This window comes from Onychomys torridus, chromosome 3 (genome assembly GCF_903995425.1).
Source record: "Onychomys torridus chromosome 3, mOncTor1.1, whole genome shotgun sequence".
NCBI lineage: Eukaryota > Metazoa > Chordata > Mammalia > Rodentia > Cricetidae > Onychomys > Onychomys torridus.
Window position 1 is genome coordinate 15,103,871 of NC_050445.1, and position 17,132 is coordinate 15,121,002.

Genomic DNA, 17,132 nt, shown 5'->3' on the forward strand with positions numbered 1-17,132 from the left:
TATAAGTTGTCTTGGTCATGGTGTTTTTTCAGAGCCATAGAAAAATAACTAAGATAAATTTGGATGTACAGACCCTCTGAAGTCCCAGGATGACAACAGCTCAGGCTGGATGCAAGTTTGTCATGGGTCTCATGCTTCCTGAAATGGTATGCAAGCAAAATTCTTAGTAGCCCCAGCTGAACTGCAATTAATGTATTGCCCAGACTGTCCTCAACTGTGTCGTTCTCCTGTCCTGGGCCTTCAACTGCCACCGATGTTGCACCTTCACCAATGGCCTCTCTTGGCCTCACACAGTGCCAAACCTCGGCTGTTCATTATCCACCCCTTCGTGCCTTCAAAACCAGTACCATCTGGATGACTCTCACAGTACCAAGTTCATCTGCCATTGTGAGGTATAACCTTGGCCACCTCTGGAACACAGCTCCTGTGTTCTGACTCCGAGGAAATGCTTCCCAGAAGATTTCATCTCAGTGATGCTGGTCTTTTCTTAATCACTGCTAATTTCTTAGCTCCAGTATTAAGTATCCCAGCAAAGCAAAGGGTTTGCTTTAGTAGTTCTGGTATCTTGTTAATCACAGCTGATTCTTTAGCCACAGTCAACCATAACCACAGAATCTTAATTTAAAATAACAAATAGTCCTGATAAGTCTTTAAACATCCCTCTGAAACTTGACAGTCCAGGCCTCCATCATCTGCATTTCCCTCAACATTCTTATTTTCCAAGCTCCTACAGAATAGCTCACCAAGCAGTGAACACTCAATGTTTTTCATTGGCCAAAGTTCCAAAGTCCTTCCACAATCCTCCCCAAAACAACATGGTCATGTCTGTCACAGCAATACTCTAAGATTCTGGTTCCAACTTGTCTTAGTTAGTTTCTATTGCTGTGATGAAACACCATGACCAAAAAGCAAGTTGGGGAGGAAAGGGTTTATTTGATTTACACTTCCACAGCACTGCTCATCATTGGAGGAAGTCAGGTAAGAACTCAAATAGGGGCAGGAACCTGGAGGCAAGAGCTGATGCAGAGGCCATGGAGGGGTTTTGCTCATTGGTTTGCTCAGCCTGCTTTCTTATAGAACTCTAAACCACCAGTCCAGGAATGGCATGACCCACAATGAGCTGGGCCCTCCCCAATTAATCACTAATTAAGAAAGTGCCTTACAGGCTTGCCTACAGCCTGATCTTATAGAGGCTTTAAAAAAAATGAAAATAGATTCTTCTCTCATATAATAATCTTGACCACAGTTTCCCTCCCTCCACTCCTTCAAACCTCCTCACTTTCCTTCTCCCCCAGTTCCTCTCCATCTCCATTCAGAAAAGAGCAGGACTCCAAGAGACACCAACCAAACATATTGAGGCAAGATGCAATAAGTCTTATTGAAAAGGACAACACCAAGGCTGAATGAGGCAACCCAACAGGAAGAAAAGAGTCCCAAGAGCAGGCAAAAGAGTAAAAGACACACGTGCTCCCACAGTTAGGAGTCCCACAAAAATACCAAGTTAATAGTCACAACACATATGCAGAGGACCTGGTGCAGACATCACAGGCCCAGCGCTTGCTGCTTCCGTTTCTGTGAGCCCATGAGTCTTGCTTAGTTGATTTGGTGTCCTCCATCCCCTCTGATTCCTACAGTCTTTCTGTTCACTCCTCTGTGGGATCCCCTTCCATGGGAAGGGACCCAATAGGGACCTCTAATTTAGATTCTCTCTATGAATAATATCTGGCTGTGTGTCTCTGCATCCATCCCCCCCTGCTGCCTGAGGCACCCTCTCTGATGACTACTGGACAAGGCACTAATCTATGAGTTTAGCAGACTATTAGAATATTGTTAGGAATCATTGCATTTATTTATTTTTCTTCTTCAATACCAGTCCTATTTGGTTCTACCCTAGGTCTCTGGGCTATCAAGTCTCCAATTCCTGGCTATTCAAGCAGTGTCAGGTATGGACTCCCACTCGTGGAATGGGCCTGAAGGTAAATCAGACGTTGGTTGGCGACTCCCACAAGTTCTGCTCTACCATTGTCCCAGCACATCTTGCAAACAGGGCACATTTTAGGTCAAAGGTTTTGTGGCTGGGTTGGTGTTCATGTTTCACTTTTGGTAGCCTGCAGAGAACCTTCCTGCACCATAGCGACTAGAGCTCAGAGGTGAAGGCTCCGTGGAGACACCAGGTCAACCTCTCCATGTCCAATGAACTGTGTGGGTGTTGTCCTCGGCACAATGTCTGTGTGTGTCACTGCCCTGTCACCTCCCTACCCCATGCACAATCCTCTATCAGTTTATGGAGAGAAACCCTGGAGGCATTTTTTAATTAAGGCTCCCTCCTCCCAGATATCTTTAGCTTGTGTCAAATTAACATAAAACTATCCAGCACAATGCCCATTGGGAGACTCCATTGGAACCCCATTTTTTTATTTTTGGGGGGAGGTGTTTGAATGCTAGAATTTTACAAAGTACAAAAACAAAAGAAAGAGAGGAAAAAAGAAAGAAAGAAAGGAAGGAAGAAAGAAAGAAAGAAAGAAAGAAAGAGAAAGAAATTAAGGAAAGAAGGAAGGAAGGAAGGAAGGAAGGAAGGAAGGAAGGAAGGAAGGAAGGAAGGAAGGAAGAGGTAAGGTAGTGGAACACCTGTCATCACAAGCAGGGTTAAGGGATTTCGTGGCTGAGGGCTAGCAGTTCTTATACCGATTCTTGTGTCTTAAGATGCTTCAGGGGACAGAGTTCAGGTTTCATGGAAGAGGACGGGGTTTGGGCTTGTGTGATTTTACCAAATTCCTTAGAGCTTGAATAGGGATCAGAATTTGATCTTTATCAAATTCCTCCTTTGATACCCATGGATCTGGGAGACCTGCAGAAATGCTGGCATTCATGCCCACTCAAGTCCATACTCAAAATCTACATATTCATCACTGTCCACAGTGACCCAAGTAAACAGTAAACACTGACAAGCACTGACTCTCACTCACTGGACTCTTATGGGTGGTGATCTGATGTAATTGACAGTTCTCTTGCTTGGACCTTAGGATTTAAATAAATAAATATACATATATATATATTTTTTTTCTTTGGTGTTTATTCATTTTATCAATGGGGGAAATATGTGCAGGGCATGGCAAATGCAGAGGACAGAGAACAAATTTTGAGGGCCAGTTTTCCTTGCACCAAGTAGTTTGTGGGATTGAACGCAGAATGTGATCCTTGGCAGCAAGTGCCTTTATCTACTGAGGCATCTCACTGGCCCCCTATTAGATATTTTTCACATGCTTTTAGCTACTTTTTCATTGTCTTTTGAGAAATGTGTATTTGGGTCATTTGTCCTATTTTTGATCCAATTACTTTGTTTTACTGCTGTTGTTGTGTTCCTTATATGTTAATCCCTTGTCAAATGAACACTTTACAAATCTTTTCTGGGTTATCTCTTTACTTCTTTGATTATTTCCTTTCCTGTGCAAAGAGTGTTAGTTTGATATAGCCTCACTTGTTAACTTTGCCTGATCTTTAGGAGTCATAGACCTCTCCAAATTCTTTGCCTAGATCAATTTCTTGAAGCATTCCCCCATGTTTTCCTATAAGTAGTTTCAGAGTTTCTGGCCTGATAGTTAAGATTTTGACCCATTTTGAGCTGGGTTTATGCACTTTCTAACTTAGTCCTGCTATGTATAGATATCCAGTTTCCCCAGCACAATTTATTGAAGAAAGATTGCTTTGCTCTATGTGAAGGCTCCAGCTGCCTTCACAAAATGTTACCAGATTGGAGCTGACAATGTAGTTCAGTTATAGAGTTCTTATCTAACACGAAACCCTAGGTTTGATCCCCCAGGACCATATAAACTGGGAGTAGTGACAATGCATGTAATGCCAGCACTAGAGATACGGAGGCATAAGGATCAGAAGTTCAAGGTGATCCTCAGCTATATAGCTAGCTGGAGGCCATCATGGGGTCCATGAAGTCCTGTCTCAAAAAATTACTTGGTTGTAGACTTGTGAGTTTATTTCTGAATTCTCTATCCCATTCCATTGCTTTGTGCTTTTGCAAGTATTATGCTGTTTCTGGTTGCTGTATATTTGAGATTTTTTTAGAATGACTCTGGACTATTTAAAATTCTAGTTTAGTTCAAAGAGCCTCATAAAAATAAAACAAGGTTTATTTTCCTCTACAAGTTTGATAAGTTAGATTTGTAGATATAGTTGTTTCAATGGTAGTATTTAAAATTTGATAGAGTGGAGGAGTTTGTATGGAAATAAATTAGAAGCCAAGTCCCAAGTTGCTGCAATATGTGCCCTTTAATACAAAACATGATTGCAAATTCCATGGAAACAGGAAGATGGGTTGGACTTGAACAATGCTGGTCAGCCGCTGAAGGTACTGCCAGTTCTCAGTGTGGGCTTTCTTTCTCAGAGCTGCTTCCTCCTTGGCCAGAAGCTCTTTGCTGTTTCCTGCAGCACACCCATGAGCAAGGACACCAAAGGGAATGTGGAAAGAAGCCCCTTAGTTCTATTTTCTTCAACTTCCACGGGCAGGAAACTTGACAACCTTCTCACTTCTCTGAAGTATAATCACCAAAGATTTTTTTTTTTTAAAGTCTTCCCCAAACACCAGTAAGGTGCAATGTATTAGCACACACATTATCCCACTGGGTGTCTGAATTCGTGACTCTCCAAAGGTTTATTTGGAGATCCTAATCTTAAACATTAAAAGATATTTATTCCAATTACATTTCTAGTTGCAGTTTATGTTCTCTCTTGAAAAAGTAGAGATCAAAACTTTCAACTTATCTTCAGGTAGGCACATAGATTTCAATTCAGTTGCTATTAAAAAGAACTAAAAATACAGATAACCTATAGATGCACACTCATTTAAAAAGTTTCTTTTCTACTTTCATAAAGATAATCTTTTGTGTGTGATCAACAGTCTCATCCTTCTTCCTCTACAATATTCAAGGTAACCCAATGTCTGCTAAGAATGTTCTTTCTTCACAACTGGCCATAGGGTACCAAGCCAGTACATCTCCAAATCAACTCATACACCAAAGACCCAGGAAAACATCAGAAGAAAAAGACTGAAAGATTGTAAGAGCCAGAGGATCAGGATGTTTGATGTGAGATTGTGTTTTCTATGTGTCCGAGGGAATCTGCTCCTGGGACATCCCAACAAATGGTTGCTTAAACAACACATGAAAATAATGATAACAATTGGCATGCTGATGCAGATAGAAGAAATCTTCACATGGTCACAGCCCTAGATGAAGAGCTACAGACAAGTAATGGATGCTGAGAGAGGAAAAAAATCAGTCTTTCTCCAGGGATAAGGCCCCTAATTGGTTATCCAGTGCCAAGAGGTCAGCCTTCAAAACACATACATATGAGCAACACTAAATGGATTCAGCAGGCTGTGTTTATATAGTAATTCACCCCACACACACATACACATACACACACACACATAATTTAAAAGGATATCATGGTTTGGAGAGAGAAGGATAGAAATAATGTAATATAGTACTCACATATGAAAAAATAATTTAAAGTACATAAAAAAAAATGTATTCTCTCTTTGACTCTAACCTAAATGGCCATGAGACATTGGCAAGGCCCTAGGTTTAATCCCCAGGACAATAGGAGAAAAAAAGTTTTTGTGTGGTATGTACTTGATACTTTAGATTGGGAGTGTAGCTCAGTGGTAGAGCACTTGATGAGTATGTACAAGACCTTAGGTTTGATTGCCAATACATTAAACAAACAAATGATAACAACAAAGAACATAGAAAAAAAGAATAACAATAAAAATTATTTTTAGATTGTGTTTCTTTTATCCCAGGCTAATACTGAACTCACTGTGTAGTAGAGGATGACCTTGAACTTCTGACCCACCTGCCTCCACTCTTGAGTATAGGGGTGTGCCATCATGCCCAGCTTTGTGTGGTATGGAGTGGTTGGACCTAGACCATCATGTATGGTAGGCAAGCACTCTCATAACTAAGTTATAGGCCCAATACCTCCTCAAAATTGATTCATTTTCCCTACTATGAATAAAGTGTGGGGCCAATGATGTGGCTCGGCAAGTAAAGGTAAACCTGATGATTTGAAGTTTGACCCTTGGGACCCACAATATTTAAGGAGAGAATCAACTCCCTGACATTGTCCTGTGACCTTCACACACACATACCATTGGATGAGATCACCCATACATCATACATACACTAGATAAGTAAATGTAGTGATAAGGATGATGAGGATAAGGAATAAGGGCTGAGCATAGAAAGCAAGACTGCCACATTCTGAGTTTAAGAAGCATTCCCCAATCTCCTTTCACAAAACAGTGAGGCTTCAAGACAAAAGATCAACATGAATCTCACAATCACTCTAGCTTCTTTGGCCAGCCTAATCTCATATTTTTAAATCTAGCCAAGATCCAGGTCAACCATCTCCATGAAGCTGTCCCCAAATACTGTGTTCAACAATAGTATCCTCATGCTGTCACTGGTTGGGGTCTGGTCCAGGCATTTCCAGGTTCCTGGCCTCTTCTTTAAAACATTGAAATGAAGGAATACATAAATTTCAAAACAACAAGAAAACTATTCAGATGTGAAGTAATAGTACAGATCAGAAAGAAAGATCCTGTTTTCTTAGATTCTTTCCCATGGCTATGATAAAATACCCCAACAAAAGCAATTTAAGTGAGAAAAGGCTTATTTTGCTTATAGTTCCAGGTTACTGTCTATAATGGCAGGAAAACCAAGTCATCAGGAGCTTGAAAACACTGGTCCCATTATGTTCTAAGTCATAATAGCAAACTTTTGTCCACTCTTATACCATACACATCCCCTGCCCCAGAAATGGCACTGTCCACAGTGAGTATGTTTTCCCACCTGAACTAAAGTAATCAAGTTATGCCCAGAACCCTATCTGTAGTGGGTAGCCGTTCCAGCTTTGACCTGAAAGTACTACTCACATTGAGGCTTCTGATAACTGTCACACCTACCTATGGCCTGACCCAGAGGTGGGGCCAAGACAGGAGCCTTAAGACCTGGGATCTGGATGTGCTGGTCTCTTGCTTCCTGGTAATCCTGGATGTTGGATGGTAGACTGAACAGAGTTCTCCAGAGAACAGTGCTGGACTGTACTTCACCTCTCTCGGACCCTGTAATCAACCCCTTTACTTGTTGTAAGTAAAACCCCCAAATAAACTTCCCTTGTAACTATGTGGAGTTGCCTTAATACTTCCACCAATACCTATCTCCTGTTAATATCATTCACCAGTGAGTGTCCCAGTCGTCACTCTTGATAGCAGGCTACATGACCAGGAGTTGTTCAAGGGTCCCAGATTATCACCTAGGGCTTCTTTTATGGTAACTTGAAGGGAGGAGAAGCTTTTGCTAAGGCATGTATATCAAGGGCAATTCCCTACTTAATTGGCAGATTTAAGTTATATGATGTTTCCTTTCTTACATGTAGCTCTTCTCTTAATGTATCTGATTTTAATCATATGTATGACCAATTGTACACAGACATAAAATAAGACATAGGGGATTTTCTCTAAAAGTTCACGCAGAGGACTCAGTTTAGCATGTAATACAAACTAGTTCTGACCAGATTGGATGCCTACCCTTGTACCTTGTATGATTAAATAGAAACCAGCTATGTTTGATGATTGTCAGGGGGGGGGGGAGAAGAAACTTATTCCCTGGTTTGGAGTTAGATATGTGTGCGGCTTTATGTAGCTAGAGGTCCAACATTGCTGTCAGGTTGCAAGGCACATTGTTTGGAGAGGGTTATGTGCATACTACATGCAGGTGAGAGTCTTTGGGTACCAAGAGCATTACAAGAGGATTGTGTTCTTAGCCCAACTCAAGTGGAGTCCCTGGTTGCCATTATGTACCTGCTCTGTTCACACTTTGAACTTTTAACATTTATTCTCACGTCCTTTCCTTTGGTAACTTATGCGTCACTGCTTGTTATAGGTCTCAAAAGCCACTCTGTCATGCTTTACTTTAATTCTAGAGATGTTTGCAGTTTAGGTGCTGTGGGAGCCCACAGATGTTTCCTAGTGAAATCTGAGCTGACTTTACCAGCAGGGCTGCGTAAGAGGATGATTGGACCGTCAGCCTGGGTATCAGGTCTTTGGAAGCATCTGCACTTGGCTGTATTTAGCAAGGGGAAAAAGGTGGGGGCTGGGCCTTCACAAATGACGCCATGAACAGGGACCAGGGACTTGGCAAAAGGAGAGAGGGGGCATCTCGGGTATAAAGAGGCATGCCGATAAAGAACTGAAAAATAAAGGTGAAAAATAAAAGGATTTTATTCTTGGCAGTGAAAGTAAAGTGGCTGAAAGATGCCGAAGTGAGACTGCAGCCATAATCTTTTTCTGTCTGTTTCTCTTTTTGTCTTCTCTCTCAAATATCTTCTAAAATTAGGTTTTAAAATGATAGTATAAGTAAGTCATAGAAATGTAGGCTTAGGTACATTAGGGTAGAAGAAGCTTTAGGCATAACGATATTGTTCGAGTAGAATAAGACTTAGGTATAATAGAAACTTAGAATAGAGTAGTTTTTTCCCCCAAGCATGGATGGGACCTGGGTGCACAGGGCAGCATCCAGGACTTAGCAGTCACTGTGAACTTGGCAGCCAGAGTGGCTTCAGAAGCTCCAGAAGCTGCCAACAATGGCAAGTACCAGAGCCAGCACCAGTGGCAGCAGCCGGGCATTGGTAGCTGAGACTTGTGGGGTATCCGTGCAATGCAGGTGGCAGACACATGAGCAGAGAGGGGCTGCAAGCTTTCTGCTATGAAAAAGCTGCAGCAAGGAGCCTCAAGAGAGGTGAACGGTAGGCAGCAGCTTGGAGAGCAACAGCAGAGACTGTGGACGCCAGCTGCCAGAGCAGGTCTGTCTCCAGGAGCTGCAGTCCCTGGTGGCTGGAGCTGGCAGAGACACCCTGGGAAAGGTGGAGAGCCAAGCAGACAGCTGGAGAGCAAGAGCTCGGGGTGCTGTGGCAGCTATGTGAGAGAAAAAGCCTCCATAGAAAGATGCTGTTTGGGGCACATGCTTCAAGTCTGAGTGTGTCCTGGGAACACCAGGGAGCCTGAGATGGTGTTTGGCAGAGTATGGCATGTGAGGACCACCAACAGAGCAGATAAAACCGCCAGGGTACAGCAGCTGTGACTGGCCATGGCTGGGTTTCCTCCCAGACCCCCCGGATGTTGAGAGCAGTAGCTCATAGCAGGAGCCCCCTCTTGAGCTCATGTGGCATGAGGCAATTGAAAGCCCTCAGGGCCTCAGGATACAGGGGTCCTGAAAATGGCCTGGTTACAAGAGGCACAGACAGACCAGGACTGTGAAAGTCAGGAGCCAAAAGCCATGCAGTGTCTGCTTGCTGGCTGTAAGAAAGTCAGTTTTGAAAGGACTTTGCCCTTGCCAGCTAATAGCTTTTTCCCTCACTGTTGTCCCTTTCCTCCATTTTGGAACAGTAATGTATATTCTGTGCCATTGTATGTTGGAATGTGATCTGTGTGTGGTCTGCTTTCTGATTTTTATTTTACAGGGGATAACAGTTAAGAGATTGCATGGGTCTCAGAAAAGATTTTGAACTTTGGACTTTTAAACAAAGTTCAGACTGACAGACTATGGGGACTATTGAAGTTGTAGTGAATGCATTTTCTTTATTATGTCATGGCTATAAGCCTATGGGGGCCACAGAGTGGAATGTAGTGGATTGAATGAAAATGGCCCCCCATAGACAGGCTCCTAGGGAGTGGCACTCTTAGGAGGTGTGGCCTTGGTGGAGGAAATGTGTCACTGAGGGAGGGCTTTGTTGTCTCAGATGCTCAAGCCAGGCCCAGTGTCACTTTCTTCCTGCTGTCTGCTGATCCAGATGTTGAACTTTCAGCTCCTTCTCCAGCACCATGTCTGCCTGCATGCCTCCATGGTTTCTGCCATGATGATAATGGACTAAACCTCTGAACTGTAAGCCACCCCCAATTAAATGCTTTCCTTTATATGAGTTGTCATGGTTGTGGTGTGTCTCCACAGCAATAGAAACCCTCAGACACTGGTGTTAGATCCCCTGGAACAGATGGTTAAAGATGGTTACAGATGGTTGTAAGTAACTATGTGGGTGCTTAGAACTGAACCTGGGTTCCCCTTGATTAGAACAAGTGTTCTTAACCACCAAGCCATTTCTTCAGACCTGCTTTAAATAAAAAAAGGAAGTGTGTGTGTGTGTGTGTGTGTGTGTGTGTGTGTGTGTGTGTGTATGTATGTTTTGAGATTTGCGCTAAGAACCTAATTACAGATGACATACAGGCATGGAGAGGTTAGAATGACTGGTGAAGTAGAATGTGACACGCTTCAGCTGAGTCATGCAGTTAACAAAAGCAAAGCTGAAAACACTTGATCCCATAGACAATATCAAGCTAAGTATCTTGGACTAAACTGAAAACAAACAAACAAATGCCGGGTTGCCCTTAAGCCTAAAACTCTAGTTTACTAAGGGTTTTGCTCTCTGTGTTAAGTGCCATAAGTTTTAGTCTCCACTTCTAAGGAATTGTCCAACAACGTTTCACTCAATTAACTCAACATTTCCAGACACCTTAGAGTGTGCTGGGAAGTTAAAAATGGTCAATATTTCTTAACAAGTTCGACCTCCTGTTCCCCCTCCATGTTTAGAGTTTCTCCGAAGCTTATCATGGTTCATTTTTAAGTTAACTTCATGTTAAGTGTCAGTGAGGAGATTTGTGTTGGCAGAATCTGGAAGAATCTCTCTGAGGTTTTCTCAGTTCTTTCCTTCCCAAGAGTAGGGGAGAATTGTAGTTAGAGTTTTCCTGCCTGGCCCAGTCAGGACAAATCTCTCTCACCCGCCAGTCCCACAGTCGCTTAGACCCAACCAAGTAAGCACACAGAAACTTACATTGTTTACAAACTGTATGGCTGTGGCAGGCTTCTTGTTATCTACTTTTTCTATCTTAAATTAACCCATTTCTGCTTATCTATACTTTACCACATGGCTTGAGGCTTACCGGAGAACTTTATTTACACAGAGCGATATCCACAGCAGAGAATCATGTGACACAGTCTCCTTCCAGCAATGAAGATGAAACTTATGTGTAATACTTTGACCAAGAAGTCCACTAGAGACCTGAGGACAAAGACTTTTGGTTGTTGTTTGAGACAGGGCCTCATTGCATAGTTCTGGCTGGCTAGGAACTCTCAACCATTCTGCTTCAACCTCTCAAGAACTAGGATTGCATTATACAATGCTATGCCCAACTGGGAGCAGGATTTTCTTAGGGACTTCCATGTAGACATGCTTTGCCTAGTGGGTCAAATTCCAGATTACAGAAGAAAAGTAGGTATTTAGCACAAAATTTGCCAATCATTTTGTACATGGTAACCTTCCTTACCATTTACCTGATGATACCACCTTTAGATGCATACCAAAGACCTTGAAATAGGGCTCCCTAAGGAAAATGGTCTCAGACAAACCTGCTCTGATAATTGTTTTTTGTTTTTTGTTTTTCTTGCACTCTAGGGTACTCCCATTTTCTAACTTAAAATCAAGCTTTTTCCAGTTCTCAAATAACTAGTATAATGGAAATAAATGGAAATCATACCAATGTGGTGGCACACACCTGTAATCCCCATATTTAGGAGGTAGAGGCAGGAAGATCAGGAGTTCAAGGTTCTCCGTGGTCATTCTGGACCAAAGACCATCTTAAAATAAATGAACAAATTAGCTAATCAATTAAAACTTTAAAACTAAATTATAAATATGATTAATTTTAGTTCTCAGTGTTCTACAACTGTATGACACTATTCCTGGAGAGAAGTGAACAAATGGCTACTCACCTCCAGATTAAGAGCTGATGATAGACCAAAGTAAAGATACCACCAATGTTCAACTTGGTGAACCTTTGAGTTTTGTTGAGGATGAGGGGTTACTTACAGGGAAGACATGACTAAAAGATAGCCATTTCACCAAAATCTCACCTAATGTATGTGACAGCTGGTGAAATCTGGAACCTAGAGAGTACTGTATAACCTAAAGATAGCTCAACATGTCAGAGAGTAGCCTTTCCTATTAGTTCAGTTGGTTTGAGCCTCTTCTAAGTGGTTCAGTTTATATGGGAGCCTTCTAAGCAGGTTGACTGGTCTCTGACTCTTTCAAGTGGTCTGGCTGATCTGAGAGTGTCTCTTGCAATTTTTAATGCTTATATATTGCTTCAGGAGGGGGCCTTGTGTCTAGTTGGTTTCAGGGACTTCCTTAAGCCTATGAATTGTTTACTTCCTAAGCTTAATGGACTTTGCTGCAGGATAGAAGGTTTCACCTACCTGGAGAACATCCTGTGTCTAGGTGAGTTTCCTTCTAAGATAGAGGTATATCTCAGAGGAAATTCGTACACAGCACTCACTCATTATTTTCTTCAAACTTATGGGATTTCAACTACAAAACTCCAAATCAATTACTTAATTTTCCATGTGAAATTGCTTACTCCCTCTTCCTGGAAATCCTAGGTTGACCTGGAACTTTTGATCCTTCTGCTTCAGCCTTCTAAAAACCAGATAGTCTCATGTATAAGATATCAAATTGCACTAAATAATACAAACACACAAGTAAAAACTGCTAAAACAGCTTATGTATGTGTATCTGTGCTTGTGTGTCTGTGTATGGTGCTGGGGATTGAAAATGGGGCCATAGATATATTTGGAAGACATTCTACTACTGAACTGTATCCATAGAAAACATCATCTAATGTAAAAGTGTTAATATGAGTTTAATTATTCTAAACCTTCCTGTGATTAATTCTAAATATTCCTAGAGTGAACATTGCTTTTTTTCTACTTTAGAAACTGTAACTCACCACTGATTCTTTTGGAAGCTGGCTTAGAAGCATGGCTGGCTGTTCTTGCTCTGACCTTAACTTGAGCTTGTGGGTATCACAATAGTGCTGTGTTATGACATATCACTTATGTGATTGCTGACCAAAGTCTACAATTTATTCTCTATCAGTTATTATGAAAGTCTTCTTTTTCCCATGAGAAAAGAAATTCTACTGTCATTTTGTCTAAATGTTGACCCCCATCTGACACATCTATCATTTATATTGGAAAAAAGAGCCCTTTAGAATTTTCATTTGCTGTACTCTAAAAACATCAAAAGCTGTTATGTGCTTCTTCCCCAAACCCTTAACCCTGCCAGGACCAACTCTAACACCTAACATCCTCTCAGGATCCCAGGCTGAGAGAGTGAAGAGCAATCTCTGAGTTCCCAAGGGCAAGAGACCAGTGCTAATTTGTTAGAGTTCCTCTAAACAGAGCCAACTCCTCTTCTAGACCTGACTGATAAAGATTCTTGGTACCATGTGCAAGGGGAAATCCAGAAAAATAGGTGTAGATGTACTTGCCTGGTGAGGAGTTTTGGATGAGAAACCAGAAGTGGTGAGAAATTGTATTCTTCTAGGCCTTAGGCATCCCTGCATCCATTTGCTCATAGTCATCAGGCTGAATGCAAGGATGTCAGAATATGGCTTAGTGGTGCCATAGTCTGACTCAAGCTTTGGCCTCTGACCAGGTGTACCAGCTGGCCCAGCCTCAGTGCTGGGACTAAATGTACAGAGTACATGGCTGATGTGTCCTCAAAGCCAGCTGAGAGCTGGTAGAAACCAGGCTTTCTTTTCTCCAAAAATCACTTTACCTAGGGGGCCAGGGAGCCCTGACAGAGTCTAGATCCAGATGAGGGCAGGATCTGAAGATTGGTGGATGCAAGAGCAGCAATGGGAGGGATTAGACACAGGACACTTTTCAGTTTCTCATGAGGGGAGATGGATAGAGAAGAGGTGTATCTTTGCATGGCTTGTCCTGCTCTGATGGGAGCCATTCTCAGTAGGACAGGTCCCAGCAGAGGGTGTAAGGAGTCAGCGGGAGAAGGAAGTGAGCCAGGCCATGGTGGCCAGGAGAATCTTGCAGCCTGACTGACTAGCAGCCAGAGTGCTTCTTTATTTATACAGAATTGAGTAAGCGGGGATACATTCATGATGTTCCAAAACATACATCATATCATTTTTTTGTTGTTGTTTTGGACATGTGTTTCACTTCTTTTTGCTCATCTTTTAGTCATCATTAATAAACTGCCAGAACAGAGTTATCATTTCCAATCATTTTCCCTCAAGCTTTGACATCATTAATAAACAGAGTTATCATTCTTACTCATTAACCCCATAACCCAATTTTTAAGAATCTAGAGGCATATGACAGCCTGTTCTCAGGCTGGTAGCTTTGGTTGCTTCAAGGATGCTAGACCAAAACAAAATCTTCAAGCTACCCTGGGCATTTTGTCATGTCCCAAGCAGTGTATTATTAACTCTTCATGGTCAGAGTGCCCAAGAAAAATCCTCAGGCTAAAGCTGCTGCAGTTATTATTCAAATTCTGGCATTTTGTTGTTCTCTGATCATATGACATTACCATGACTTTGCATGTGCTACCTTTTCTAAGAAAGTCCTAGTATCTCATTTATTTTATCATCTTTCCACTTCATACTTTGCTCATCAATATGTCTTTGTATAGAACAGAGGTACATGTCATGTAATTGTTTGAGTGTATAGTGGGAAGAGGTTTGTAATCTGAACTATGGCTGACTCCTCTAACACATTGAATCTTGTTGACCTTTTAAAGTTTTCTTTGTTTTGAATATTTTGTTCTGGTGTAAGTATGGGGACAGATGTTTCAAAAATGTCTTATAGCCTCATAAAGAGACCTCTGTCTTCTTTATGTGTGTCACAGCCTCCAAGGTATAAGGAAGATCTTCAAGTAGATAAGGATATCTTCCTAAAAGCGGAGGTGGGGGGAATCATATGTTCAGAACTGTCCTGGGTACGCTTCGAAGCAGCATTCCTGGGAGAAGTCATAAATAATTCATAAGAAAATTTCCATCAATCCAATATCCCCAAATTATATAAATATTAAAAGTCCTTCATGCATGCAACAGTTAGAGATAAAAAACTAAGGTGACATGGCAGCCATCATGTGGCTCAGCTTTGCTCAAACTTTGTCAAGTAGCTGTGCTGGCTTTATGATTTCTGCCACCCCATTCAGATATGGCTGTGCCAGAGCCCTAATGAGAGACTGGAAACACAGACAGGTACCCTTTCCCTGTACCTGACAAGCTGCCTCACCATATTTCTGCATGAAACTTTCATCCAGTTTCATCCCTGGTACTCAGTTTTTTTATGCCACCAAAGTGCATGGAAACTTACCTCCTAGAATCCAAATGACCTGAAACTTCTTGGCATTTCCTGTAACGAACACTACCTTCTTCCTCCCTGAGGAACAGACATTGTGGGCCAATGTTGAGCCTTCCATCTTTCATTTCCTTCATTCTTTCATAGTCTTGCCAGTTTTTAATGTTGTGCCTCAGGAAACAGGTGTTGATGGAGTTGGCATTATGAGACTGAGATTCTGTTCCTGAAGAGGAGACAGATAGAAGGGAAGCAGAAGGCAGGTGCAGGACGTGTAGTACTCTGACAAGTTTCAGGGGATGGGTGGAGTTGCTAGTGTGTCCCTAAGATCTGTTCACAGAGTAGGGCAGTCTTCCAGTTACAGAAATGGGCAGAGTTGATGCGAGTGGGTGGAATTGAGGCGGGAATCTAAACTTCCCAGCTATGGATGGGACAAGGGTACTAGGTAGGGGTGGATGGGGTTAGTGGCTCAAATTGAGGCCCTATCTGAAGGGTCACAGAAAGGGGCTTGGGAAGTAAGTGGGACATATGTGTTCCTTGGGCAGGCCACAGGGATGGGAAAAGCTGCTGGTGTGAGTCTAGAAACCCTCCCTGGAGAGGAGCAGTTTTCAGAAAGTGGGGATGGGTGTAGTTTGCATGAGTCTGGTATCTGGTTAGAGAAGGTAACTGCAGAGAGGATGAGTGGAGTTGGTGGGTTCAGTGGAGTTGAGTGTAGGGGGTGTCTAAGGTGTCTTATATAGGGATGGGGCTAGGGATCTGGGACAGAAGACCTCTAATCCCAGGATAATCTGTGCTCTTTAGGGAAGTCTATACTAAATAAAAGGTAAAAAACAAACAAACAAACAAACAAAAACAGAGAGAGAGAGACAGACAGTGCATGACAAAGTTGATCCAAAAAACTAGAATTATATTATGTATTAAATAAAGGAAGTATAAAAGCAAATAAAAGAAAATTGGGTGGGTGTACAGTGTCTACATGTGGTCCTTCACCTTGGCATGTGTTCCAGGCCTGCTTTGGTATGGTCCTACACATAGGTGCCAGTGATGTGCCTGCCTCTATGCCATCTACTAAAGCCTATGGACCAGACCAGATTTCTACCTCATAGAACACACATGTCAAGTCTGTGGAAGCCATAAAACTTATAGGAGTTGGTTTTCTACTTTCACCATGAGGTTCCCAGGGATTGAACTCAGGTCTCCAGGCTTGGCAGCAAGCATGTTTGCCCACTGAGCCATCTCACCAGCCTGGTCTATGTTTCTTGATTCATTGTCTCAGGTATTCCAGGCTGACCTCAAACATGCTGTCTAACACAAGATGACCTTGAACTCTTGATCTTTCTGCCTCTATCTTCCAAGTGATGGTATCTTTGGTGTGTACCACCACACTGATGCTGGAGATTGAACTCACACTGGGCAAGCACTCTACCAAGTTAGTTCCACCCCTAATCTACCCCCATAATTTTAAATGCTGATGTCTATCTTCAACAGAACAGAAAAACATTTGTTTTGGAGTCTAAATCAGTTGCTTAATGATGAGTTACTGACTAATCAGAAGTACTTTGTACTTGATGCAACTTACAAATCAATCTAGGTATGAGGCTGGGCCTCACCAATGTAAGTCCAGAAAATGATCTTTTAAGTGTACTTGGGCTAATTAAATTCATGGTTGCCAACTGATAAGAACTAATGTCTTAAAAGATTAGGTTATGAATCAGAGTGATAATTTACTGGTTCCATATGGGATACTCCTAAGATGCACTCACATTCTCTACATAGGCACTTCCAGATGTCATAGTAAAGAAGAGTGAATATCACTGAGAGCTCTTTCATCCAAGTAATGACAGACATTTGTATTATCTGTCTCTCCCTATGAAAATACGTCTTTAGTATCTGGAACTTTCATAG

General features: G+C 42.0%; 1 protein-coding gene across 3 annotated transcripts in view; it reads left to right on the forward strand.

Annotated features, from left to right (window-relative positions):
• Positions 1-17,132, forward strand: part of LOC118580615 (broad substrate specificity ATP-binding cassette transporter ABCG2) — a 101,760-nt gene that overhangs the window by 8,944 nt on the left and 75,684 nt on the right. For 2 of the 3 annotated variants that reach the window (XM_036182458.1, XM_036182461.1), the window contains one exon: positions 1,895-1,976. The exons of the other annotated variant lie outside the window; for it this stretch is intronic. The gene's annotated coding sequence lies outside the window, so the exon portion shown is untranslated. The remainder of the gene's footprint in view (positions 1-1,894; positions 1,977-17,132) is intronic. 3 annotated transcript variants of the gene reach the window in all.